The 26,147-nt window shown below is 37.2% G+C and overlaps 2 pseudogenes; both read right to left on the minus strand.

The window, feature by feature from the left end:
* Positions 1-11,587: 11,587 nt before the first annotated feature.
* LOC126023328 (uncharacterized) lies at positions 11,588-11,790 on the minus strand (annotated as a pseudogene).
* A 1,068-nt stretch (positions 11,791-12,858) lies between these two features.
* Positions 12,859-13,132, minus strand: LOC126022179 (dynein light chain 1, cytoplasmic-like; annotated as a pseudogene).
* Between the last annotated feature and the right edge of the window lie 13,015 nt (positions 13,133-26,147).

Genomic DNA, 26,147 nt, shown 5'->3' on the forward strand with positions numbered 1-26,147 from the left:
AGGATCCATATATGTAGTGCCAAGATAGAAGCTGGTTTGGCTGCTTGCAAGGCAAGAAAATTATTCAAGCAATTTATGAATTTATTGTATTTCCAATAAAATCATTAATACAGTGGCAGAAGATTTAGTAAGCTTTTGTTGTTAGACATCTGTCCTGGGCCCGGAGAGATAGCACAGCGGCGGTGTTTGCCTTGCAAGCAGCTGATCAAGGACCAAAGGTGGTTGGTTCGAATCCTGGTGTCCCATATGGTCCCCCGTGCCTGCAAGGAGCTATTTCTGAGCAGACAGCCAGGAGTAACCCCTGAGCATCGCCGGGTTTGGCCCAAAAACAAACAAGAAAAAAAAAAAAAAAAAACATCTGTCCTGTTAAATTGGGGTGTATCTTTAAGGATGACAACAACAACAACAACAAAATTACTCAAACAAATGAAGTTGCCCAGAAATTCTAAGCACTATTACTCAGCTGCCAGGTGGCTGTGTTAATGTTCTCGTATAATTTTGATAGAGATATATCTAGAAGTGAGATTGTTGAACCATATAGTATGCAAGAAGGGTGGCAGCAGATTTTTTTTCAACTTTCTCAGGATACTGAACTTTCACAGCAGTTATAAAATGATCACACCAATTTACATGCCACCAATAGTGCATGAATTTCTTTTTATTCCACATCTTATCTAACACTTGCTGTTGCTGCTTTTGGTGAAAGCCATTTTCATGGCTATAAAGTGGTATTTTACTGTGGTCTTAATTTTTATTAAGACTAATGAAAGCATTTTTAAATATCCCTATCAGCCAACTGTAGGTATTTTTTTAAGAGTTGTTTAATTCAAATCTGTCATAATGCGGTCAAAGCAATAATAGAACAAGTAGTGAGTTTGACTTACAAGTGTCGGACCCAAGTTCAAGGCTTGACACCCCATATGGTTCCCCCAAGCACACAAGGAATGATCCTTGAGCACAGAACTCTGAGCAGCAACTGGTGTGGCAAATAAACCCAAAAAAGAAATCTACCACTATTTTGGTTGGAGTATGTTTTATGAGTGTTTGAATATTGAATGATGTGATAAATGATGAGCAAATATTTCTCCCATTTAGTAGGTTCTTGTTTTTTTATACTATTCATATATTCTTTATCTGTGCAAAAAATTTTAATTTAATGTAGTCCCAATTGATTAACTTGACTTTAATTTCCCTGTTGTTGGATCTGAGTTCTCTAAAACTTTTCTAGTGATAGTGACATGAAAATATTAACCAATATTTCCTTATCTGTACTCTTTGGTTTTGGTTTTTACATCAAGGTCTTTAATCCATTTTGAATTTATTTTTTGCAATTGGTAGTAAGAGTTGCCCTATTTCACTTATTTTCAAATATTTACCAATTTTTCCACATCATTTCCCACATCTTTCTCTATTGTATCATTTAGCTCCTTTGTTATAAATTAAATGTTGGTAACCCTGTTAGGTTTATTTATGGACTCATTTATGGGCTTTCAGTTATATTCCATTGACATATTTTTATTTTTGGCCCCTGACCATACACTTTTAATTACAGCTTGTTTATATAGTTTAAAATCAGATAAAATTTTTTATATTTGATTGCGATTTGAATTTTTTTTTTTTTTTTTTTTTGGTTTTTGGGCCACACCCGGTGGTGCTCAGGGGTTACTCCTGGCTGTCTGCTCAGAAATAGCTCCTGGCAGGCACGGGGGACCATATGGGACACCGGGATTCAAACCAACCACCTTTGGTCCTGGATCGGCTGCTTGCAAGGCAAACGCCACTGTGCTATCTCTCCGGGCCCGATTTGAAATATTTTATGATTCCATATAAACTTTGGTACTTTTGTCTAATTTTTTTAAGGTTTTTATTGTAATTTTGATTAGTATTTCAGAATGAAATGTATTTTGATTAAAACATTCTATGAAATTTCTTCTCATCATTTTAATGTCTTGTTCTTTATCTTTTAACAGTGCATTATATATTTTGTTATGAAGATCTTTAATGTATGTTGTTAAATTCATTCCTAGCTATTTATTTTTGGGGGTGAATTAAAAATTGAACTGATTTCTAAATTTATTTTTCTTAAAATAGTTTTTATTTTGGTTTTTGGACCATACCCAGTGGTGTTTAGGGGTTACTCCTGGGTCTGTGCTCAGAAGTTACTCCTGGCAGGCTCAGAGGACCATATGGGATGCCTGGGATCAAACCAGGGTCCATCCAGGTTGGTCTCATGCAAGGCAAATGCCCTACCACTGTGCTACCATCTGGCCCCTTAAAATCGATTTTTAATAGTTGAAGAGGTAATACAAAGGTTATGACAGTTTCCTGACATACACTTAGCCTTGGTTTAATACCCATTACCACATATGTTCCTCTTAGCATTGTCAGGTGTGGCCCCCAAAGAAATAAAAACTGGGGGCTGGGAGAGATAGCACAGAAGTAGGGCATTTGCCTTGCAACCCAGGACTGAAGGTGGTTTGAATCCCAGCATCCCATATGGTCCTCCCCAAAAAAGAAATAAAAAATGTCATCAATAAATTATACAGTTTTTATGTGTTATATAAAATACTTTATCACTTTATATATGAGGTAGTACATAATATTCAAATAATGACTTTCAATTCTTTTTAAACTGAATTTATTTTATTTTAACTATGTAAGTACACTGAATATGGATTCTAATACTAAATTAAATAGAAGAGCTAGACAGGGGCTGGAGCAGTGGCGTAAGTGGTAGGGCATCTGCCTTGTACACACTAGCTTAAGATGGACCCCAGTTTGATCCCCCATGTCCCATATGGTTCCCCAAGTCAGTGGTGATTTCTAAGCGCATAGTCAGGAGTAACCCCTGAGCATGACCAGATGTGACCCCCCCAAAACAAACAAACAAACAAAAGAAGTGCTGAACAGCCTTGTTTTGTTCTTTATTGTATTTATTATTTAGTATGATTTGGGGCCATACTTAAAAGTACTTAGAGCCTACTCCTGGTTCTGTGTTCAAGAATTTGGGGTGGAGTAACTGTGTTAGCCAAGAATTCGAGGTGGGGTAATTATATGTCCCAAAAATACTCCTAGCAGAGCCTGGAATCAAAAACTTGTTTAGTGCATGAAAGACAATTACCCTATCTGCTGTATTATCTCTTTATGCCTTATTTCTTAAAGAAAAAAAAATTATTTGTTTATTTTTGGGTCACACCAGGAGGCGCTTAGGAGTTACTCTTGGCTCTGCGTTTAGAAATTGTTCCTGGCAGGCTCAGGGAACCATATGGGATGTCGGGAATTGAACTCAGGTCCCTCCTGGGTCTGTGGCATGCAATGCAAGTGCCCTATTGATGTTCTATCTCTCCTGCCCCTTAAAGAAAAATTTTAAAGATTTTGAGACAATATGTTATTGGAATAAAAATGGAATCTATAATCAGTGGAACTGAATTGAGAGTCCAGAGACAAAATTGCAGGTATATGAACAACTAATATTCAACAAAGGAGCTAAAAGCATGTAGTATAATAAGAAAAGCTTCCTCAACTACTCAATGATTAAATTGATAGAGCAAATTACAACACACAAAAAAATAAGATTACATCAAATGAAGAAGCTTTGCATGGTCAAAGAAACAATACCCAAAATTAAAAGTTACCCCATAATAATGACAGAAAAAAAAACTTTTGCCCATCATTTATCTAACAAAGAGTTAACAAGAAAACAAGAAAAAAATCATCATCATCATCATCATCATCATTATAATAATAGAGATAAGAGGTGAATGAAAGCATCTCAAGGAAGAAATTCTGGTCAGCAGGTACATGAAAACACACACTGTATCACTGATCATCAGAGAAATAAAAATCAAGACAACAATAAGAAAAATCAATCCCAGTGAGACTGGTACCCGTTACAAAACTTGAAAGCAAGGAGTATTGAGTTAGATGGGGGGAAAATGGAAACCTCTTTCATTACTGATGAAAATGTAGTCTGGTCCAATCCTTTTAGAAGACAACAGGGAAGGGGCCCGGAGAGATAGCACAGCAGCGTTTGCCTTGCAAGCAGCCGATCCAGGACCAAAGGTAGTTGGTTTGAATCCCGGTGTCCCATATGGTCCCCCGTGCCTGCCAGGAGCTATTTCTGAGCAGACAGCCAGGAGTAACCCCTGAGCAACGCCAGGTGTGGCCCAAAAACAAAACAAACAAAAAAAAAGAAGACAACAGGAATGCCTCTCAAAAACTAAAAATTGAGCTTTCATATGACCCAAAAATTCTCACTTCAGAAACTCCATTCAGAAAACATAATTGTAAGGCCAGAGATAACACAGGGAGCGCGGTGTTTGAGCAGATAAAGGTCCCCATTTTGCCTGTCCGATGTTAACTTGGAAGAGGACTTGGTATTCCACCTTGAGTGACAGAACAGGGAAGTGATCACTAGCAAAATGAACTGAACTGTAGATCATAAATGATACAGGTTAGCAAAGCCAAACTGGAGAAAGCGCAACATTTTCTACCTTGTAGCTATTTCTTTCTCTATCTGATCAACAAAATCCCAACTGCATTTGGGTGGTTCATGGGCACCACCAAAAGATACTCATTTTCTTGTACTCTCGTAGCTAGAGGACAAATGTTTCATTTTATTTTCTCAATTTTTAATTTTATACAATTAGCATGTGCTAGTATGTAATTAGAAAAAGTAATGCACATGAGTACATACGTATATACGTATATAAGTATATATCTAATGATATTAACAATGATTGAAAGAAAATAGTGTAAGCCTGAAATAGGACATTTTTATCTTCCTCAATTAATTTTTTTTTTTTTTTTGCTTTTTGGGCCACGCCCTGGTGACACTCTGGGGTTACTCCTGCTATGTGCTAAGAAATCTCTCCTGGCTCGGGGGACCAAATGGGACGCAGGGGATCGAACCAAAGTCTGTCCTGACTGGCCGCTTGCAAGGCAAACGCCCTACCACTGTACTATCATTCCGGGCCCTCCCTCAGTTCATTTGTTTGTTGGTTTGTTTGTTTGTTTGTTTGTTTTTTTGGTCACACCCGGCAGCACTCAGGGGTTACTCCTGGCTCTATGCTCAGAAATCGCTCCTGGCAGGCTCAGGGGACCGTATGGAATGCTGGGATTTGAACCACTGACCTCCTGCATGCAAGACAAACGTCTTACCTCCATGCTATCTCTCTGGCCCCTCCCTCAGTTAATTTAACAGCAAAAACAAGTAAAACCTGAATTCCTAAACCAGTTCCCTTTCCATATGGTTTTATATATAGAGATATTTCTAATCTCTTGATCCATCACTTTGATGCCAAAGTATCAGCAATACTACTTGGAAATCCTGGACTGTACCACCATGACAACTCCATTTTTGTTTAACACTGCCACCCTTCATAGTAATACACCAATTTATATGCAAATGTGTATTTGAAGCCACCTAATGTTAGGAAACAAAAGAAGTAACAGAATGATCAACCAGCAACAAGAGCCTATCAAGCCTACTGACAATGACTTAATGACCTAATTGGAGATAGAATTTTCACAAATTTTCTTTTTGATGTACTATTTTTCCTTTTTTTTTCTTTCTTTTCTTTTTTAAAAATTACACTCCCACTTACCTAAGTGGGTCCTAAAACTATGTCATTCATGGTCTTTAAATAAAGTAATAAAAGTAATAATATAATAAAGTAATAAATAAATAATAAGTTTATCAAAGTAATAGTATAGTAAAAGAAAGTAATAAAAAGAAAAGACAAATGCAAAATAAAACAAGTCTCCTTAGTCTCAGAACACAAAACTGAGCTAATCTGAAACTCCCTGCCTCCTTTTTGCCTAAGACTTATATACACATTTGCTGTTTGTTAGACATAGGGAAGAATTAAGCTTTCCAAAAAGTAAAATATTTAGCAAATTAATTTGTGTACTGCTTTGCTTCTCTTACTTAAATGTCTCTTGGCCAATATCACAGCTTAGTTGTATGTTTTCAAGTTCTTCCACACTATTATTTCTCTTTAACTTGCTCTCTCCTCATATTCACCTCCATTACATTTGAGGAAGCCTGGTTAGTTATATTTTTGCAAAGGTCAGAGAAATAGCTCAAAGGGCTGAGTACATGCTTTGTATAAGGGAAGCCTGGGCTCAATATTCTATATTGCAAAATCCAAAAACGTCTCTAGAAGCAGCCTCTGAGCACTGCAGTGTATCCCCCTAACACACACACACACACACACACACACACACACACACACACAAGCCTGAAAGACAGTACATGTTTGTCCTGACTGTAACTAAACTCAGTTTGACCTTCAGCTCTGCCTATGATCCCCTGAGTATTGATAGGAGTGATCCCTGAGCACAAAGATAGGAGTAAGCCATGAGGACCTCTAGGTGTGGTCCAGAAAGCAAAACAAACAAAAAAAAATACGAACAACAGTGAACAAACAATAAAAAACAACAAATACTATTCTTGTTTTTATTCACTTAAATTCTGGACCAAATGAAAGTAAGACCAAAAGAGTAAAGCATATGGAAATACAGATTATATTTAATATACATTAAATTAGATAAGGCAAAAACTATCCCAGTGTCAACAATCAATATGGCAGCAATAGAACAAAATAAAAAACCCTTTGGGACTTTTGCTACTATTTCATGCCTGTTGTACTGAACTTGAAAGAATCTACTGTGAATTGAAAGTGAAGATCATGCATCAATTGGCTCTGTTTTCAGAGAAACAGTGGCCTAAGCCACAGACCCCTTTGGAAAGCTTATTTTCAGTCTACAGCACACTTTCATTCTTGTCATAGCCATTATGATTTATACCTGTTAATATCACCTTCATGACATTTGCTGACTTTTCAACTACTAGCCAAAGGCCAGAAGAAGTAGGCTTTAAGTAACTTTGACTAAATAGGTGAATACATAAATGAAATAAGGTCAAATATCTGATTAAAAGAATTCCAATAGAAAACCTTGTCATTGCTGGGGTTTTATTTTTAAGACTCAATTGAAAAAGTCAACCCAATAGTTAGGTAAAACTCTCTATGGGAAATTATTATGTATATGATAGAGCTTTGTTTATTACCATACTCCAAAAGCATTTGAATTTTTTTTAAAATAAATGCCCTAATCACAAGGATGTCTCAAATGAAATTGTGCTTTGGGGGTGCACTAGGTGATGTTCAAGGGTGACTTCTTACTCTTCTCTCAGGTATCACTTCTGGCAGTGCTTATGAAACCATATGGAGGGTGGGACAAACCTAGGTCAGCTATGTATAAGAAAAAAACCCTACTCACTGTATTATTTTTCTGGCCTCTAAAATCATCTTTAAAATAATGTCTCCTATTTATTTCTATTGAATTTCACAGATTTCTTTATTAGCCTAATAAAACAGATTTAATTTCAATGTAGTTGCCATTTTCCCAGAAAAAAAATGCCTTTAAAATGTTTTGTAATATAAATTATCACCCATAATTTGTGTTATCAAATTTTGATTTTAGTATATACTGTATTTGACTTCCTTAAAACAGGGAACAACTGAATTAGTTTTGGGGATAAAAGAAATACAAAGAAAATTGATTGTGAGCAAAACATCTGATATAGTTTTACTTGCAAAGTTCAAATTTTCTGAATGGGATCAAGATGGCATGGTTTGCAGCATAGCTGAAGGGAATACAAAATATGGTAAATGTCTGCATTTCTGAAAAGAGCAATGGTGATTGTCTTATACCATATTTCCTAGTGTATTTTCCCTTAAATATTTCCACATATGGACGCACACATTGAAGATAACAAATGGAGAATTTCCTTGTCTCTAGAATCATTACCATCCTATACATTCTTTTGTTATGTAGTAATGGCTACTTTGGCCAGCATTCACATTTTCAGGCAAAAAAAAGAAAAGGATTTAATTTTAAAAGCAAAGAATTACAACCTGAAATAAAGGACAGTCCTCAAACTTTACTACTTTGGCCTGTAACACTCTCTCCATTGTATATATCTGCTCTGTCCTTTCACTGACTTTACAAACCTGTATCCAGCACCTGCTAGGGACTGACCACTGTGATTAGTGAGTGTAAGAATGTATGTTGGGGATGGTGGATAGGGATTGTTGTTCTTATTCTCACTGAATTTATATTCCAAAGAATATTCTGATTAAACTAACCAATAGTTCAGATAATAGAATCAGTCAGTAATGATAGTGCTCAAGTCAGATGGATGGCTGCCTCAATTAAAAGCATACATTTGTTGGGGCCTTGGAGCTAGAGGGATAGCATAGTAGTAGGACATTTGCCTTGCAGGCAGCCAATCCAAGACAGATGGTGGTTTGATTTTCGGAATACCTTACGGCCTCTGTACCTGCCAGGAGTGATATCTGAACACAAACCAGAGATAACCCCTGAGCATCTTAAGGTGTGCCCCACACCACCACCCCCCCCAAAAAAGTATACATTTGTTGTCTATATATCTTTTTTTTTTTTCAATTTTCCTATAAGTACTCTGAGTTCTTTCAATACTGACATGGTTATGAATTCTTTTTCTTAATATCTTTATTTAAACACCTTGATTACAAACATGATTATGGTTGGGTTTCAGTCATGAAAAGAACACCTCCCTTCACCAGTACAACATTCCCATCCCCAATGTCCCAAATCTCCCTCCTCTGCACTTCACTCCCACCTGTACTCTAGACAGGCTTTCCACTTCCTTCATTCATTCTCATTGTTAGGATAGTTCTCAATGTAGTTATTTCTCTAACTACACTAATCACTCTTTGTGGTGAGCTTCATGAAGTGAGCTGGAACTTCCAGCCCTCCTCTCTTTTGTCTCTGAAAATTATTGCAAGAATGTCTCATTTTTATAAAACCCCATACATGAGTGAGACTATTTTGCGTCTTTCTCTCTCCCTCTGACTTATTTCACTCAGCATGATAGATTCCATGTATATTCATATGGGAAAATTTCATGACTTTATCTCTCCTGAAGTCAAAATAATATTCCATTCTGTATATGTACCACAGTTTCTTTAGCCATTCATCTGTTGAAGGGCATCTTGGTTGTTTCCAGAGTCTTGCTATGGTAAATAATGCTGCAATGAATATAGGTGTAAGGAAGGGATTTTTGTATTATATTTTGTGTTACTAGGGTATATCCCTAGGAGTGGTATAGCTGGATCATATGGGAGCTTAATTTTGCGTTTTTGGAGGAATCTCCATATCACTTTCCATAAAGGTTGGACTAGACGGCATTCCCACCAGCAGTGGATAAGAGTTCCTTTCTCTCCACATCCCCGCCAACACTGTTTATTTTCATTCTTCGTGATGTGTGCCAATCTCTGTGGTATGAGATGGTACCTCATAGTTGTTTTGATTTGCATCCCCCTAATGATTAGTGATGTGGAGCATTTTTTCATGTGCCTTTTTTGTCAAATTGTCCATTTCTTCTCCCCATTTTTTGATGAGAGTAGATTTTTTTCTTGTAAAGTTTTGTCAGTGCCTTGTATATTTTGGATATTAGCCCCTTATCTGATGGGTATTGAATAGTTTCTCCCACATGGTGGGTGGCTCTTATATCCTGGGCACTATTTCCTTTGAGGTGCAGAAGCGTCTCAGCTTAATATATTCCCATCTGTTAATCTCTGCTTTCACTTGTTTGGAGAGTGCAGTTTCCTCTTTGAAGATGCTTTTAGTCTCAATGTCATGTAGTTTTTTACCTTCATGTTGTTCACATAATTTATGGTATCAGGTCTGATATCCATATTTCTATTTTAAACTCCTTATATGAGAGGTTAATCAGATGGTCTGTATTTTTTGTGTCATCAGATCTATCATCTTCATTCTCTGTGTATGGTGTTGCCTGTAAGGTTTTCCCATTGTCACACTTGAAGTGTGATTTTTTTCTGCGTGTTGTGGTGGGGTTCATTCGTTAGAAAGAGCGCAGGGCCACGAAGCAAAGTGGCCGTGCTCTTCAAGAACCTCTAGGAGAGGTTCAGGACACAGGACAGTAGAAAAACAAGCACAGGCAACACTCATAGTCTCTCGCAGTTGGTAAACACTCAGCAGGGGCAGATTTCTCCAGCCTGACAGCACAGACAGAGGACCTGCCTTCTGCCCGGTTGTGAATTTAAGCCCCCTCTGTACTAGTTAGGCTTTGTTCAAAGTGATTAGAAAACAAACTAATAAACACATCATCCCTTATTTATGATTGTCTCAATGGGGGTCATAGAAGAGTAAGTTTCAGAATGTGAAGTGTTATGGGAGGCATAGGCTGTCACAGTCTGCCTCAGAATTCCATTATACAAGTCCTGATCCTCTCATGCCAAACTTTTCCAAAATTAGAATGAAAGTTTCAGTGCCTAATGCAATACTTCCCTTTTTGCATTCTGCATCATTTCTTTCTAAGATTTTCCAGGGTACTACAAAGACCCTTTCTTCTCTTGAATGGGGTTATGGCTCATAACCCTCCCCAGATCTAGTCATTTCTGCTTTTATCCTCTAAGCACATTCTTGGATTTCTTTAATTCTGAATCAATACAGCACTATAACTCCTGGGGGACATTAAGGAAAATTGTTCCTGCCCTGTTCTTGTTAGAACTGAAACCCAACTACAAACATGTTTGTAATCATGGTGCTTAAATAAAGATATTATTTTAAAAAAAGAACTTTCTAAATATAATATGTCATCCCCCAAAAAGAAAATGCTGGTAAAAATATGTTTTTGTTATTATTGTTTTGTTTTTGTTTTTATATATTTTATACTCTTTATTACTTAGGTAAATAAACCTATTTATGTCACTGTAGACCAATTGCACCATTTTCACAAGTCTATTGTATTGCTAGCCTATGTCAGAAACTGAGTTCCTCTGCTAGTAAAAGATTCTGAACTTTCAGTAATTAGTAGTAATTAGTTAGGGAGGTCTTGTGTAAAGGAAGTCCTTAGGTGATATAGTTCAATTCTGGTAGGTCAGGTTTATAATATCTACAAGTAGTTTGTACTCCTTTGCCTTTCTTCTCTTCTACCTCTACTCATACCCATTGTCAACAGCATAATATTGCTCCAGTTGTTGCATCTATGTTCTAGGAAGAATGTGAGGGAAAGGGCAAGAGGAAATAGAAACTATCTAAAAAGAAAGAGAGGAAGAGAGAGAAGAGAGAGATTACAGAGAAATGTCTGTCATAGAATCAGCAGTAAGACAGAAAGGCTGTCTGGAGGAATCCTAAGGATTATCGATGGCAGGAAATGTATGCCCTGGTGAAGGGATGGGTGTTGTATGACTGGAATTCAATCATGAACAACTTTGTAACTATCTCACAGTGATTTCATTAAATACTTTTATTAATAAAAATAGACACTTCCCATGATCTTAAGATGTGCAAAAAAATTCCATTTAGATTTATTGATTAAACCTTATTTTTAAATAGGATGGAAAATATGACCTTAAATAATCACATTGCTGTTCAAATAAAATTCATATTGCATTATCACAAAAGAAGATAAAATGCAAATTAGCAAACAATATAATCTCTGCCTAGAGCCCTTTATTGCTAACTCATTGGTCCTCTGTGCTTAGATTTTTTGTTGTTGTTGTTTTTCTGGTGAGGGAAGTACACCATGCCTGGAGGTACTACAATACCAAGTCAATGGTATTGTAAGTCAAGTGGAATGGATGAAGCAAGGTCTTATTCTGACACCCTGCTCAAAAAATCCATTTAATATACATCCTCTAGTAGAGGATGTATCAAATATTAAGCTGATAACAAAACATACTATACTTGATTTTAGACAAAAGGCTGAGAAGTCTTAGCTAGATCTTTTTAATCAAGAAAAGAACCACAGTTTCTTCTATTCACAAATGATTTCAGCATATTAAAATTATTTTATCTTAACATATCAATTATTACCCAGAACATAAATTAGTCAGCTGTTGAAAAGTTCTTTCTGATTTTATACCAGTTGTTAAAATAAAAAAATAATAATTTATCTCTAAATATTGTTTCTGATGTTTTCAGCTTCAAAGCTTTTTGTTTCTTATTCCTTAATTTTTGGGGGGGAGTGCTTGGGCCACACCTGGCAACACTCAGGGGTTACTCCTGGCTCTGAGCTCAGAAGTCACTCCTGGAAGACTTCGGGTACTCTATGGGATGCCAAGAATCGAACCTATATAAATCCTGAGTTGGCAGCATGCAAGGCAAATGCCCTACCGCTGTGCTATTGCTCCAGTTCCTTATTCCTTAACTTTGAGATCTTTCAAAATAATATTTGCCTTGGGGGCCAGAGACATAGTACAGTGGGTATAGCTCTTACCCCAGCCCTACATAGAGTTCCCTAAATACCTCTTAATGTGATCCCTAAGCACAGTGAGGAGTAAGCCCTGAGCACCACTGAGTAGGGACCTCAAACCAATCAAACAAACAAATAAACAAATATTTGTTTTTGTTTTTTTTCAAATATTTGCCTTTTTACAGAGAAAATTTATTGCTAGAAAACGCTCTTTTTTTGTTTCAAGGAAAACATTTCTTATTCATCTTCCTCCTTTTATGTAGTCAAGTATAAATATTTATGTTATTTAAATGTAACCTTAATCCATTTATTTTAATTGTGCTGTGCTTGTTTCTCCCTTTTAAGAAAATGCTTCAAAGAAGTAAGAATTCTTTCACACCTGGAAGTTTCTGAGAATTTTTTTTCTAATTGGCTAATTGTGTTATAGCCACAAGAAATTAGTACAGAGAATATGTCCTGTACAAAACAGTAAGGTTTCAAAGACTGAGGTATTCCCTTAGGCAAGACTGAAGATTTTACTATCTGATTATCTGGAATCTAGACTGCAGTACTTGGTTTTTTTATGGGTCACTAGGTGTGGACCCATGTTTTTAAGCAGTTTTGAGCAGAAGCATGGTTATTTGACCCAGGTAGAATTACCGGTAGATAGTATGTCACATAACTACCCAAGTTCCTCTCCATGATGTAGTCAGTACCAGGTGGGATTGTACTTCTTATCAAACTTCTTTTTAATGTGTGACACAATGTCCTTTTCTATGTTAGATTTTTCCAGAGCCTGAATCACACACTAAAGTGAGTCTTGTTGCATCTCCTCTGATATGTCTGACTTTTGATCACTGCCTTTTGGTTACACTTGGTTACCATGGAGCAGAGGCCTCAGTGGTCTCCTAGAAAAGGGGCTGACAAGAAGCACCATGTTTTTTTTGACATGGAGATAGTGGCACGTCTCCTTAAGGACAAGTTTTTGTAGCCTAAACTTTGCTTTGTCAATAATCATGTTTCCATTTTTTTCATGAGTCTTTGGAGTAATCTTTCTAAATGAATGTGCCTTCGTTTTTTATTTTTATATTTGCTTATATTTATAAACATTTATATGGTTAGATTTGGTTAGAATATTTTTAATTGATAACTGCATCTTGTTCCATATTTCAAGGTTTTCTTAAGATAGAAAAATAATAAAAAAGATGATTTGGAACCTACAAAACAGTACTAGTGTTAGTACAAAGAGATTACAATCACTAATTCACACCTTCTCTCTTCTGTCATTATTTACAATATAGTTTTTCTAGTTCCTTTTCTCTCATAATAAAAATTGATAGGCCTTTGTAACATTTTTAAATCTGTGCACTCTCTGCTGAGGGTAAAGGGCCCCAGCCTTCTCCCTGAGGGGAGGAGAAATTCTTTGCATTCTTTCCTGATGAATCTCTCTCTCTCTCTCTCTCTCTCTCTCTCTCTCTCTCTCTCTCTCTCTCTCTCTCTCTCTCTCTCTCTCTCTCTCTCTCTCTGTCTCTCTCTGTCTCTCTCTGTCTCTCTCTCTCACACACACACACACACACACAACACACACACACACACCATTCCACATTTTCTCTTCTTCACTGATTCTTTTTTGTTTGTTTTGGGTTTGGGAACACACCTGATTGTGCATAGAGTTTGTCCCAGGGTGGGACTCAGGGTAATATCTAGTGCCCAAGATCAAACCTTAGTAGGCAACCACAGTACCTCTATATTATCTGTCCCCTTAGTGGTTATTTAACAGAATACCTTGTTACCTGATGAGATCTCCCATTGTGAACTCTGTCACTTATATACCATATGTATTTGGCCACCCAGAAAACATGTATAGGTCTCAGTTTCCTTTCATCTTAAATGGACAGTGCTACCTGCTGTACATAGTGTTCTAACAATAGAGATCATTCTAAAAAGCAAGATGAACTAGATATCTTTCTTTTTTGTGGATGTTCTATATTCTCCTATATATCATTTATATAATGTGATAGTTTTCAACAAAATGCTTGTTGGGCTAAACTGGCATACCTATATATAATGGCACACATATTCACATGCAGAGACAAGAACAAAAAAAAAAGCACTTATGAAATGAGTTTCAGGTGTTAACATTTGTATTTCTCACAAATCTATGAATAGTGTTGTCTTGACTTTGAGAAACACAAGTCTCAGAGGAGTTATCACAAAATGGCTAAGACTAGGTCCAAGGAGATAACTCATGTTCAAGGCCCAAACAAATGCCCTCCTTGGTGCTCTGAGTGTAGACCTGGAGGTCTTTGAACACCAGCAGCATACCCTTGCTTGCTTCAAATACCAAGTAGCACCAGCACCATATTGCCAGGACCTTTCATTGAACCATAAGTCCCAGTTAACCAAGTATTGTCATTAATGGTCCCCAGGTTCTTGAGCACTATTAGGAGGCCATAAATAAATAAATAATAAATAAATGAATAAATAAATAAATACAAGCCAGTAAGTTTAGTGATGAGATTTGGTCTTCTCTTTTCATTAAGGAGGCTCATGTCTTGTTCTAGGCATAATTCTTTTTGTTTTGTTTTGTTTTGGGGGGCCACATTCGGTGACACTCAGGGGTTACTCCTGGCTATGTGCTCAGAAATCACTCCTGGCTGGGCCCGGAGAGATAGCACAGCGGTGTTTGCCTTGCAAGCAGCCGATCCAGGACCAAAGGTGGTTGGTTCGAATCCCGGTGTCTCATATGGTCCCCCGTGCCTGCCAGGAACTATTTCTGAGCAGACAGCCAGGAGTAATCCCTGAGCATCGCCGGGTGTGGCCCAAAAACCAAAAAACCAAAAAACCAAAAAGAAATCACTCCTGGCTTGGGGGACCATATTGGAACACCGGATAATCTAACCACGGTCTATCCTAGGTTAGCGCGTGCAAGGCAAATGCCTTACTGCTTGTGCCACCGCTCTCACCCCATGCTATAGGCATAATTCAAAGGTGGTCCTGGAGGCCACCATTCTTCTGAAGTTGACATGGCATTTCATGTCTTCCGCTTGGGTATACGTTGGACTTGGGAGTATGTGGCCACATTGTGATGGTTAAGATTGTATCTTGACAGAAGTCAGGAAGAATTCTGCAAAATTAAACTTCTGTGCTGAGGGGTTTGCGGGGGGAGGGTTCTCTGACCAAGCTCAGGGAACATAGAGTTGAATTTGACTTCTAGCCAACAGTCAGCAAGAAACTAGAAACGCTTTTCTACATCTACAGCAAGTAAATTTTGCCAACAATCTTAGTGAACTCTGCAAAAGGACCCTGTGGTCTAGGTGATAATCACCCATGACAGATACCTTGATTATTGAAACAGAAAATATATTAATTATAACTAAACAGAAACACTATGTAGGGAATACTGATTGACAGTAACTATGAGATAGTAAATAGGTATTGTTTTAAGTCACTAGATTTATAAATCTGAGATTTACTCTTCTCCTAGGCTCTGCTACTCCCCAGTCAGGAGATAAGAACTTCAGATTCCAGATGTGGTTCCCTTAAGGAAGGGGCTCAGATGGTGGAATACATTCATACTTTTTATTGAGGAGTCAATAAAACTTCTCTTTCCTTCTGGAAAAAGTGGCTGTGAAGCTTATCTAATAGTGAGCATGAATATTTTTTAAAGGCTAGTGCTATGGAATGGCAATATTCAAAATACTTAATAGCTATTCCAACTTAGCAGAGGTGAGTGCAACCAGACAGAGGTTGGCCATTAACAATACAATCACACTGCTGCATGCTGGGTAACATTTTCATAGGGTGCATGGAAAAGTATTTCCACACTGGATTATTGATGTCTGGGAATCCTGCACAGTGTCAGGCAGGAGAGAGATTCATAAAAGAGCCTCCTTTCAGCAAGTTTTTTTTCTATATTTCTCAGCTCGCTTTTACATCATTTAAAAATGTCTCTCCTATATTTTCAATACCAACCCATCAACACACTCCATCTATAATTTGTAAGAAACACTCCACTTTTAGAGAGTAATCATTATTTATCCTCTCCTCACTTCTCAGAAAAAATAGTGTCATTAATTATTTCCTAAATCTGCTCAAACAAAACAAAATATAATGAGAATGGAATGCTCAAATGTATATAATTGAATAAGAAGTTATAGGATTTTTTACTTTGATAAAATTATTCATATTTATCCAATTTGACTGTGTCGATGCAAATTTTGATCCCCAAATTCTTACTATTTTGTATATCTTGTTTCTATGAATTTCTTTCTTCCTGTAGGAATGTTTGTATTATTTCTAAGCTCAGGCTTCCCAAAGAGGCTCGGCTGTTTTGGTAGCTAATTGTGAAGTAGCATATTTAAAAATCATTATTTTCATCCTCTGTTAAGTGTAACTCTAAACAGTTTAAAATGGGGTGGGGCATTTTTGCAAAAGCATTTATGATGTGAGCTGCCAAGGAATGTGCAGCTGCAGGAGCTTCTTTCTCTAATCTCAGATTTTTTTTTTTTACTTGAAAATATATTAAGGGTGGATACCTGTGAAGAGAAACCAATTTGATCTCTCAAGAACTGCGAGCATTAGAGAGAGAAGGAGATGCTTTTTTTTTTTTTAACATATTGAATCTATTGATCCTGAGAAGTGTAAGCACTTACCAAGTAGTACTTTAATAGTGAAATGGACTGCTTTAAGTTGGTTGGAACCTGTTGTCTTGATAGTTCCTAAATCTTTAAAAAGTACAGTGTGTGTAGAGGAATGATACATGTTTAATAAGATGGGATGCAGAACACTAGACTGGATGCATTTAACAGTATCCTTTGGTGTAAATACTCCTGTTACAGGAATATCAGCATGATGTCTGCAGTGTGCCTTGAGTGGATGATGGAAAGTCTTCATTCCTTGTGTTTCATGAACAAATTAAAGGTCAAGGGGGCAGCTGAAGTAGAGCATTAGGGGCATCCGCCTTGTAGGCGGCTGACCTGGTTACCTGGTGCTCCATATGGTCCCTTGAAAACCACCAGTACGGATCCCTGCTACGAACCAATAGGAACCCTGAACTTATGTGGATGTGACTCAAAAACAAAGACAAAAGAAAAAGAAAGAACTGAAGATCACACAGACAAGTTCTCCAGCAACAAAGCAAACAAGTTTATTCAAGCAAAATACACTTACGAGAGATTAGAATAGGGCACTCATGAGAATTGTTGCCAACCCTATAATGTTTAAACAGCTATATTTTATGTTGCAGCCCTAGGGTGGATTAGATAATAATATCATATTGGGATGAGATTTAGGTTGATGATTGACAGGAGAAAGCTATATAAGTAAACTTTCAATGAAGAAAAGAAATGCTCATGGGGCGGGGAGCCAAAACCTCAATGGTAATCATATTATAATGAGGTGCTAAGTGGGTGGATGAACTGAGGACTATGGCTGGGCCTGTCTGCCCATGCTTAGATCAGAAAGACCCTGTTAGTTTTTGTCCTTCCTTCTCATTAAATGTTTCTCAGCCACAACTCTATTGGGCTCTTTAGATATATCACCATCTCCTCCACCTCACCTCTCTGTCAAGTTCCCATGTCCCTATCTGCCTCTAAAACTAGCCCCTAGAAACTCTCCCACCAGAGCTTGTTTCATATTACCAAAGTGAGTCTGTTGAATGTAGAGCTTGAAGAAATCCACAATTTTATGCTATCAAAGAGTATATTAACGACACAGATGTCTTGATAAATTCTCTATAGAAAAGGTGTAAAATGAAACAGAATAATGAAGACATAATCATCTTTTGCGTGTTCATTATCTTTTTTAGCATACATCATTTATTTTATTCTGTTAATATAATCTAAATTTCAATGATGCTCATGTTAGCAAGCAGCTCCATAGCCTTGAGCCTGAGAAAGAAGCATTTACTATGTAACTGGAAGATTCCTGGGAGTCATTCAACTTCAGTTTGGGTGAAACCAAGGTTCAAAAATAAAGCAATTAAAAAAAAAAAGAAAGAAAAAATAAAGCAATTTCTTCTTCAAGTTCTGAACTGAGAATATAAGGCGCTTAACATGGAACTTTCAAGAGAGGGTGATACCAAAATGACTCAACATTCCTCTAGTTAAGTTGAAAGAGATGGGTAGAGAATTACTTTGGGAAAAAATACTTCCAAAGCAAAACAACCACATATTTAGAAGCAGGAACTTCAGAAAATAAGGACTTTCTGAAGTTAAGAAATATGCGAACTAGTGTCTGACACTCATTTAGAACAGTAATGTAAAAGATAACGCCGTGGTCACACCCTCATGTCTGGTTGCAGATTAAAGAAAGCTGCAGTGAAGAACTTGAATTCAATTGATTTTTGGAAAATGTTTTCTAGAGTGAAGAAATGGACCATATAAAAGGGAATTAGCCTGGATCCTTTAAAAGGAATATTTTTGGGTGGTTACTGGGAAAGAAGAAGTGGAAGGTTTGGGCCATACCTGGCTATGATGAGGGCTTTTTCCTGGCATTGTATTTAATTAAGGATCCCTCCTTGTGGGATTCAGGGGACCATACAGAGGGACAGGAATAGAATCCTAGTTCAATGCTGTAGGGAAGCATACACTCTGGTGGAAGGTGTTGCTAGAATATTTTATGCAAAAAAAAACTATTTTTAACATTATTGCAAATCACAATCTGTAAAATAAGTTTATTTTAAATCTGTCACCATAGAGTGTTGTGTAATTTTTTTTGTGTGTTGAGAACTTGTTTGTGTAGGAGCCACACCTGGTGATACTTGTGGACTATGTGATACTGGGGATTGAACCCACGGATCCTGTATTCACAAAAGCTTCAGCTTTTTGTGACATCTCCCTAGAAAGCATTTTAAGATATACTCTGTTAGCAACTTCCATGCCAAATAGTATAAATGGTAGACACTGTGCTGTACGCAATTTTCCATGAGTGGCGTATTCTCTAGAGATATTATTGTTTTAAATGCCAGGACATGAAGCTCCTAGTTTATTATTCAATAACAATAAAGAGCGTTAGGAAATATTTCATTTGGGGGAAAGGAGGAAATGGGTTTATTAATCAAATTTGAAGGGCAATGTAACATCAAAGCTTAAAGTTTGGTTGCTTCTTATAACGTATTGATGTGAAATCAGTCAGACAACAAATTATATGCATTTTTAAAAGATTTTTCTGAATACATTAAGGTCTTCAAATATATATATATAGGGACTGAGAATAGAATATGGCCAGGAAGAAGAAGAGAAAAATAGTAGAACATTTTGAGGGGAAAAAAAGAGCATGGCACAAATGCTTTAATAAATAGCTTTTGATACTGCTTCAGCATCAAGGCACTAGGGAGTGAGGAATAGAATAGTAAACTGGAAAGTAGACCAAAGTCAAGCTTGTTACTATGCCACATGAGAAAATACTTCACAGTATTAGTACTCAAATTCAAATATGTAACATCAGGTTTACACAGCAAAGAGCCAGATGTAAATTTTATGGCTTTCTACTTCTGGTTCAGGATTCCTCATATAGAAAATATGAAAACAGTATGAAAATACTTGTAAAATAGAATATATTTATCAACTGGGCTTTCATTAAAATACTCATTTTAAATAAAAAGTCTTACTTTCTAACAATTTTGTAATACTTTCATGAAAGACGATTTTTATTTCTATCAGGAACACTTAATGTAACTATCTTCTCAATGAAAATACTTAGTTTCAAACAATTTTAGAGTGATTTAATTGAAGGAGAAAGTGTTTGGCCATACCTGCGTGTACACAGGGGCTATTCCAGTGAAATGGTATTGATATTTATAGTTTTGGTATCAAAGTTAACTCTCTCACCACATTAAAGTGTTCATAAACCCCTACCCATGCTCTTGTGTCACATCTAATTGGAAGTTATGTTTAAAGAGTTTCTGTAGATATGGCATAACCAGGTAAGTTTTTATCTATGCAATAGATTTTATATGTAAATCTGTAAAAATATATTCAGGACCGAGAAGATGGTACAGCAGGCAGGATGCTTGCCTTGCATGCATCTGACCCTTTTTTGATCCCTATTATAGTCTCATAGAAGTGTTCAGGGACCATATAATATGCTGGAATGGAACCTGGATTGGCTTTGTGCAAGGTCTTACCCACTGTACTCTCTCTCTCTCTGGCCTCTATTATTTTAAAAATTTTAAAGAAAAAGGTATGTCATGAGTGCATAGATCTATCTATAAAGATCATAATACCTTTTGTTTGCTTGTTTGTTTGGTTTAATTTGGAGGGGGTCACACCTCCTTAACACTCAGGGGTTACTCCTGACTCTACGCTCAGAAATCACTCCTGGCTTGGGGGACAATATGGGATATCATGCCGAGAGCTAAAACCTCGGTTGGTCTTAGGTCAGCCGCATGCAAGACAAACGCCCTACTGCTGCACCGCTGCTCTGACCCCAGAACATAATACCTTTAAAACGCATTTTATAACACAAAACTGCACAAATTCACCATTAAATGTTTTAATTCATTAATATTTACACACACAAATTCCACATGACACATTCTGACTCTTCTCTCAGCGGAAAGAAATACAGACAAGTGTAAAGATGCAGTAGTGAATCGTAGCTGTGTAAAATTAACCCTAGTGAACTCCATGCTTCTCTAAGGCTTTTATAGCCTCCTAATATTGCGCTTGTTTAAAGGCTGCACACATTTGCTTCAAACTCTGTGTGATGTTAATCATCCCAATGTGAACAATCTGTTTAGTTGAGAGAGAGAAAGAGAGGAGAAGTGGAATTGTAGGCAGAATTTTTTACTGTGTCGGTGTGCATTTTTTTAAGGATCAACCAAGTAAACAAAATCCCCCTTTTTTTTTTAATATTGTGGAATTTCCACCTCAGTATAGTCAGGATCATCACTAGAAATAATTTTTCAGTTCTGACAGTTGGAAGATAAACTAGACCTGATATCCAGTTTCCCGAGGTGAACTACCTAGGAAGTGTACTGATCTCAGTAGGAAATCAATAGACTTCACTCTTTCCCTCTCTAATTGCTGTCATTTCCCTGGGGTGCAGTGTCAGTTTTGATCTACTGCTTTCTTTGGAGGAAGGGGACATTTCAGATATTTCCACTTGACCTTTCTCTAGCCTCTTTGATAGTTCAGACTTCTTAGGCCCATGCAGGTCAGCTAGCTACTGAGTGTTTCTGTTTTGGTTTTACATTTGAAGCCAGAGAATTGACCTCTGGGTAGTCAGTCGGTCTGCAGTAGATCTCCTAGAACCAGATATGGGCCAGGATTCCATTTATCATTTGGCCCATATAACCACATGCTAACATAAAGCCATGCCACTGCCTGGGTTTCTCAGCACCACTGCCTCTCTCCCTAGTAAATGATCTTACATTTCTTTAGGAAAGACCCTGGAAAATTATTACTGTGTTTAGTTGCCACTTTATTTAGGGTTCTTCACCTAAAGGACCTAGATAGACCCTTCTTTCACCACTGAGTTTCAGGTTCAAACATGGTACCAAGTTTAAAAATATTGTCTTGAGATAACTTACTGATAAACCTTCTTTGATTTTGATTTTATGGACTGAGTGATTCTCTGGCTGTCCATATATTTTTCACTTAGGGACACTGTTCTACCAGGAATATTCATAATATTCTGACCAGAAATAATTTTGTCTGTATTTACAATTGCTTCTTATATAATTTTAGCTCCCTAGACACTTTATTACACTCAAGAATCCTGCGAACTTGTCTTTGACCATTAGCCCTTCTAAATAGGGAGTTTACCTGAGTCGCTGAACACTTAAATTTTGTCAGGATTCTTCTTTTATGAAAAAGAATAATGTTTTGTTTCCTTGTTTTATGTAACATTCCTCTGAAAACTTGACCATTGCTTTGAGGTTTAAGAATTTTTCTTTTGGGAGCAATAGCACAGTTGTAGGGCATTTGCCTTGCATGCTGCCGACCCATGAAGGACCTAGGTTCGATCCCCAAAATCCCATGTAGTCCCTGAGCCTACTAGGAGCAATTTCTGAGTGCAGATCCAGGAGTAATCCCTGAGCACCACTGGATGTGATTCAACAAAACAAAATAGACACACACACACACACACACACACACACACACACACACACACAGAATTCTTCTTCCACTGTCAGCTATGCTTATTCTGGTAGATCTCTCTCACTTGGTGTGCTTTATTGCTTGTCTTGGAAGACCTGAGAGTCGTTTGTCCTATTTCCAAGCATTTTTTTTTTTCAGAAAGTTATAACCTGTAATCCAGGATAAGTGAGACCTTATCCAATCTTCTGTGTCACTTACCACCCTCCATCAGCACTTGTGAGAATTTCCACACTTTCATCTGTGCCTGTTTCTTTATCAGCTCTGGGGTCTAGACTCTATTAGGCTAAACTAGAAGGTTCAATATGAATGAATTTTAGCTGTTGTTCTCAGAGCAGGTAAGAGTAGATGTTAATCCTTTAAGGAGAAGTTAGTTTCTTGTGCTGATTCTAAGTGTTCAGGAAAACTGGGAATTCATACACATCAGTTTAGATGGCCTGTCTATATGCCGAAGTCACCCACATGCACACATATTCTCTCTTTCTCTCTCTCTCTTTCTCTCTCTCTCTTTCTTTCTCTCCCCACCTTTCTCGATACACACACAAAGTTCTGACTTATTTGGGAATTTAACCTTTCTTTTGGGCTTTGCTGATTAAATTCTGTTCTGGTACTTAGCTTCTCCTGCCCTTCTTTCAGTACCTAAGATTCTCTTTATGCCACCAAAGAGTTTTCTTTGCCTTTTACTCTTAACTTGGTTTATTCTCATTTTACCATAATCATTTTTGTTTTTCCAGACTGTCAAGTGAGCTTAGGCATGGTCAACACATTCTACACTCTTTGTTGTATTCTTTCCCACATGTCTCAAACTGCTATTTATATGTCACCAATTAGCTCTTTCTCTTTTATCAGTCACAGAAAGATAATGCTGGTTCACCACTGCAAAGGATTAACCATTGTACTGCTATCTTGAACCAGAGGTTATCAGGGCACCACCAAACCCAGTAATGGAATTTGAATGGCCAGCCAAGAGCTCCAAAAACTCAATCTCTAGTTTCTCAGCCATTTTCTGAGCTAACTAGTACTGTTTGTGTTCACCAGGAGGCAGGCTCTGAGACAAAGATGAGAGTTCAGTAGGTCCATTCTAGAACATCGGTATCCCACACAAGTGGAGAATTGGGCAGAGGGAAAAAAATCAAATAATGATGCCTTCTCAACTAAATCCACAGTCAATTCTACAAGGCTCTTTAATGTTGAAATGGCCCATACTATTGGCCTGAGTTGGGTTGAGAGAGGCCAACTTTACACACCAACTCTTATTAGTGATTAGATGTAGGTGACTTAGAAAAAGATTGTAACCTTGGATGAAGTTTCTCTCTTCAGTCAGTTTCTCTCTTTTAAGTAATTCCTATGCACTGCTGAGGTCTCCCTGCTGGCTATGCTCCCAGCATCTGGGACACTAAGTCCTTCTTCATTCCAGAATGAATTGATGCACTACAGTATCCACCACACCCCATATTGAAGGCTAGATTAGACATTCCTGGTATGGTGAATCACTCTTTGCAAAGGTGACTATTCATAATAAACATTTGCAGGAAAAAAATGTTCAGTCTGAATTTTACTACTCAAGAAATTGTCATTAACTTTTCAGCTTCATCTCCCAGAACTCTATAATTTCTGATTTATTCACCCAGCTCTTTTTAAACTTACTAACTTTCTAACTTAACACAATACACTGAGTAGCACAATATACTTAGAGTAGAAATTACCTTTCTCTTTTTCTTCCATCTGACGAACTTTTAGTTATTCTTTAAGATCTGACTCAAATGTCACCTCTACTCTGACATTTTCTTCTGGACCCCATTGTCTAGCAATCTTCATTTTTCTACAAATACCTGATAGTAGAGTGCCTATTAGGTCATATTCATAATGCTTAAGATCTAAGCTTGGGAGCTAGACTCTCCCATGATTTAAATCCTAACTAATTTTTAGAACCTATTGAGAAAGTTATATAAACTCTCCTGCCTCATAGATTTACTCAGGATTATTTGAATTACTCAGGATTATTTGAATTACTCAGGATTAACTAATAAAATTAGTTAAAATGCACAAAGCACTTATAGCTGAGCAAGGCACATAGTTAATGTTCTGTATCTTTGCTCTTACCTCATTTTAACTATTTTTTTCTCTATTCCTTCTCTTTATTCTCTGTATTCCTTTATTTATTTTATTCCTTTTAGAGGTTTGGGGATGCTACTCTTAATGGTATTTAGGGACTATTTCTGACTCTTTGCCCAAAACTGTCCCTGACAGTGTCCCTGACTGTGTAATGCTTGGGGTTCTAACAGAAGTCCGTAGGATAAAAGTCAAGCATTTTACCTCTGTACTATCTCTTTAGCCCAGCCTTTACTGTAACTATTTTATATGTTACCTTGCTTGTTGTTTCCTAAAGGCAGGGACCATTTAAAATGAAATAGCTAATTTTAGGGGCCGGGTAGGTGGCGCTGGAGGTAAGGTGTCTGCCTTGCAAGCGCTAGCCAAGGAAGGACCGCGGTTCGATCCCCCAGTGTCCCATATGGTCCCCCCAAGCCAGGGGCGATTTCTGAGCACATAGCCAGGAGTAACCCCTGAGCATCAAAAGAGGTGTGGCCCAAAAACCAAAAAAAAAAAAAAAAAAGAAGAAATAGCTAATTTTAAGCACAATGCCTGACACACAGAGAATAGTGACAAATACTCATTTAATAAAATTAACTGTTTTCCTAAGGTATAGAAATCTAGTAGCATACAACAGGATAATAATAATAATAATAATAATAATAATAATAATAATAATAATAATAATAAACCGTCAGCTCTAAAATTCTACATTATAACCTTGAATAAGCACATGTAGTTTTTTCTTATGACAACGCTAAATTAGTGTATTCCAAAGTATCCTCAATGAACCTCTAACTCTGCAAAGTAATCTAAAAAAAATAAATGAATGCAGATTTGGACTTTATTTTTCCTCCTTCTGAGTGTACAGCAAACTTAATGATAGAATTTAAAATAATTAGATATGGCAGGCATTGCCTATGGCTAGGTGGTAACAGGTATGATCCACCCATTCTTGTTCTCTACTTTGAATAATTTGTTCCAGGAGAAGCTGCTGTGTCAAAGAGAAGCCCAGGTAACAAAAAAATTGACGCCTTCTAAGAGCTGCTTGTGGGAGTCTCCTTATTGTGGATCCTTCAGCCCAAGTAAACAGTTCAGATGATTGCAGCATCTAAATTACAATCTCATGAAAGACTCAGCCAAAAGTTCCCAGTGATGCAGCTAACACTGGGGGAAATTTGTTATGCAGCCCAAGTAAACAGTTCAGATGATTGCAGCATCTAAATTACAATCTCATGAAAGACTCAGCCAAAAGTTCCCAGTGATGCAGCTAACACTGGGGGAAATTTGTTATGCAGTGATAAAGTGCTAGTTAAAAATGAGATTTGGTTAAAGTTATATAATTTAATGTTTCATCCAAAATACTTAACCACATAATATCATTCTCACACTCTTGTTAGAATTCTAAAAAAAAAAAATCACTGCACAGGCCAAGAAGATAGTATTAGAGTAACACATACGCCTTGCACATGGATGACCCCAATTAAATCTCCAGTACAGGGGCCAGAGAGATAGCATGGAGGTAAGTTGTTTGCCTTGCATGCAGAAGGACAGTGATTCGAACCCCGGCATCTCATATAGTCCCCTGAGCCTGCCAGGAGCGATTTCTGAACATAGAGCCAGGAGTAACCCCCGAAATCTCCAGTACAGCATATGGTCCTCTGAACACAGTCATAGATGACCTTCTTCGATTAGTTTACAATTTT

Source organism: Suncus etruscus, chromosome 11, assembly GCF_024139225.1.
Source record: "Suncus etruscus isolate mSunEtr1 chromosome 11, mSunEtr1.pri.cur, whole genome shotgun sequence".
In the NCBI taxonomy this organism is placed as follows: Eukaryota; Metazoa; Chordata; class Mammalia; order Eulipotyphla; family Soricidae; genus Suncus; species Suncus etruscus.